The sequence below is a fragment of the Bidens hawaiensis genome, unplaced genomic scaffold, assembly GCF_021521415.1.
Source record: "Bidens hawaiensis isolate Kalapana, Puna unplaced genomic scaffold, B.hawaiensis_p1.1 tig00419429_1, whole genome shotgun sequence".
Classification (NCBI taxonomy): Eukaryota; Viridiplantae; Streptophyta; class Magnoliopsida; order Asterales; family Asteraceae; genus Bidens; species Bidens hawaiensis.
Window position 1 is genome coordinate 389,159 of NW_027504857.1, and position 3,258 is coordinate 392,416.

The window sequence follows — 3,258 nt, forward strand, 5'->3', positions numbered from 1 at the left end:
TTTGTAATGCGGACAAGTTGTTTGATGAAATGCGAGCCCAAAGAAACAGATATACTTACGAGCGTCGTCACCTCCGGGGACAGGTGGGATGATCGCAAACTGTTTGGTGGTGGGATTGAACACGTAGGACTTGCGATCGCGTATACGACCACGATTGCCACAACAAAGAAGTAAACCATTACAGGAGTGCATGATTTTGATACCGTTAAGATCAGGGCAGAAATCGAGTCTACGGAACGGAGGAGGGCTACGGTCTTCAACATTAAACGGGATGTAAACATTGCGGACAAAAAGACCAGGAGAGATCTGAAGTTTGTCATGACGGAGTGTGAAATGCCGTTGACTTAAAAGCCACTCCCAGTATTTGGATACAGATTTGCACTGAAGGATGAAGATAACAGGGAGCCGGAGAAGGATCTCGGTTAAAATGTCATCGTTGGAACCGATCCGTTCCGCAGACAAAGTCAATTGATGATCGGAATCTGTTGTGGAGGCCTGCGGTAAGCAAGGCTTTTAAGCGTTTCGGGTTTTCCTAATTTTGGATCTGGTAATTGCCATTTTAGAGCGGCGGAGACTGGAGACAGAAGAGGTGTGGGTTTTAAAGGCGAAAGACTGCCTTTAAAGCTGACGAAAATATCATTAGATGTGAAACCTCATTTGTAAGTCAAAGGCGAAATCGGTCATTGAGGAAAGAAATCTCGTGATCGTGGTCTGTTACAAGATTATGTAATATTGAATAATCAGATTCAGATATTGTGAATGAACCAAAACAGACATTAATAATTATTGGTAGCAGTCCCGGGGTTGGTGTCCCATTGGCAGAGACAAAAGTCTCTTAAACGCCCAAAGGTCCTGGATTCATGTCCCGGGAAGTAAAAGAAATTTGTCAATAAAAAAAATATTATTTGGTAGCATACAAATTCATAATATGGCAAATTTATTTTCCATTAACTACAATACAATTTTTATTAAACCGTTCACTATTTAATTTTTACAAATTCACCTATAGTACAGTATATTAGTTTTTTTTATATAATATTAACTTTTGACAAAAAAAAAATGTATATCAATTGAGTTAAAGAAATACCAAATAGACTGTTTGAGGAATTCACCAATAAGTCCTTTGACTACATGTTTGACTGATTAAGGCCTTAATGCAATCAATCATCTCATCCCACAACTCATTGCTGACTTGTGCATCGTCTTGCATCATGATCTAACAGTAATATGGAAAATGGTTAGTTCAGGACGAAAATTAGAACAAAAGCATTTGAAAATGTACCAATAGAGGAATAAATTGTCTTTTAGGTATGAGAATAGTTTCTATATTAAGCACAACATTCCAGGTAAGAATTTATTATGGTATAAGATAATTTAGTACAAATAACTCTAAGCTGTTTATGTTGACAAACACTTTAGTTGCAGGTTCGATATTTTTAAATGAAACTATATTAGACATATAGGCTCCCTGTCAAACAATGATATTACAACCAGGCAGTAATCACTAACTTAAGCTATAACTTAAAGTTTCCCTAAATTTATCCTGAGTACCTAACTGTTTAAATTAAATGAATATGGGATGGTAACAATCTCAAAGCATATGACAACAAAAACTTTTAATAATTATAAAAAATATAAGCAGAACATAAACAAATACCTCCGAAATACCCTGACAAGCGGTTCGGTTGGCCATCACAGTCCTCGGAATTGTTTGAATTGCGCATGCAGGCGAAAATAGCAACAAACTGAATGGGGATAAATTTGAATATGGGTCACTTATAAGCCTCCGCCAGTGTTTGGATACAGATTTGAACCCAAGGATGGAGGGAAATGGGATCCGGACAAGGATTTCTGCTAGAAGGTCGTCATTTGAACAAATCATATCTGCAGACAGAGTCTTGTAGCGTTTTCTCACTGGATTCTGTTCTAAAGGTAATGTTTCCACAATGTCACTGTTCTCTGCATCATTTGCAGAACGAGACAAAGCCCTGACAGGAACCCGCGCCTTAATGCAATCAACCACCTTATCCCACAACTCACTGCTGCCTTGTGCACCGTCTGGCAATCGCATCATGATCTAACAGTAAAATGGAAAATGGTTAATCATTGGAACAGAAGCATTTGAAAAGGTACTAACTACTAATAGAGAAGCAAACTGCCTTTTGTGAACAGAATTACAATAAGCTTTCAGAGTAGTTTCTTTATCATCAAGCACAAGAAGATAATTTAGTACAAAAAAACTCTAAGCTGTTTAGACACACCATGGAAGACAGTGAACAATACATTTCAGTTGCATGTTTGATGTTGTTGTATGATATTACAACCAGCAGTGTTGGAAAAATAAGATTTAATCGCGACTAGTTGCTAATCGGTGATGCACTGATTAATTTTTTAGTACTCGAACTCTAATTAATCGCTAATCGATGATGCACTGATATTGCTAAATGATATTACAACCAGCAGTGTCTAGATACAACTCTGAAGAATCGAACAAAAGCATTTGAAAAGATACTAATAGAGAGACATATTAATATATTATTATAAGCTTTAAGAGTAGTTTCTATAATATCAAGCACAATATGCCAGGTAAGAACTTAGTTTCTAATATTATGTTTCACACTAACTTAACGACACCAAATAACTATAAGCTGTTTGGAAACACCACTGAAGAATGCTGACAATACAGTTTAGTTGCAGGTATGATATTGTTAAAAGAAACTAAATTAGACATATAGGTTCCCTATCAAACAATGACATTAAAACCAGCCAGTAATCACTAACTTAAGCTGAAATTAAAAGTTTCCCCAAATATTACAACCTAACCTTTCAAATTGAATCTATGCAGTTAATGCCCAAAAATAGTGGATATCGGTCAATGACCGATATCTGAGATATTGGTTATTGCGGTGGGATAGCGGTGTGTGTGTGTGTGTAACACCAAAAGTTATCAAATATTAATACTTAAGTCTTAATACCAAAATCATAAAAGTCAACAATTCAAAACACAAAATAACAATTTGATGGTGAGATGAGTGTCAGCGGCTGGAGTGGCTGGAGATTGGAGAAGAAACAGGAAGTTGATTGTCGATGTTTAAAGTCGTTCAATAATAATCAGATATAGGGCTTAGGGTTAAATCAAATGGAATTGGGCTATGGGCAAAAAAAGGTAAGGGTTTGGGCCAAAAAGTTTTAACAAATTTGGGTCAAAAATATTTTACCGATAAACTCGCCGATTTAACCAATACATCTGTAGTCAAA

General features: G+C 36.4%; 1 long non-coding RNA gene across 1 annotated transcript; it reads right to left on the reverse strand.

The window, feature by feature from the left end:
• Positions 1-223: 223 nt before the first annotated feature.
• On the reverse strand, positions 224-1,736 carry LOC143608779 (uncharacterized). Its single transcript, XR_013149323.1, has 3 exons — positions 1,658-1,736; positions 1,088-1,216; positions 224-852 (listed from the first exon to the last, which is right to left on the reverse strand). It is a non-coding gene; the product is annotated as an uncharacterized LOC143608779 (long non-coding RNA).
• Positions 1,737-3,258: the final 1,522 nt, after the last annotated feature.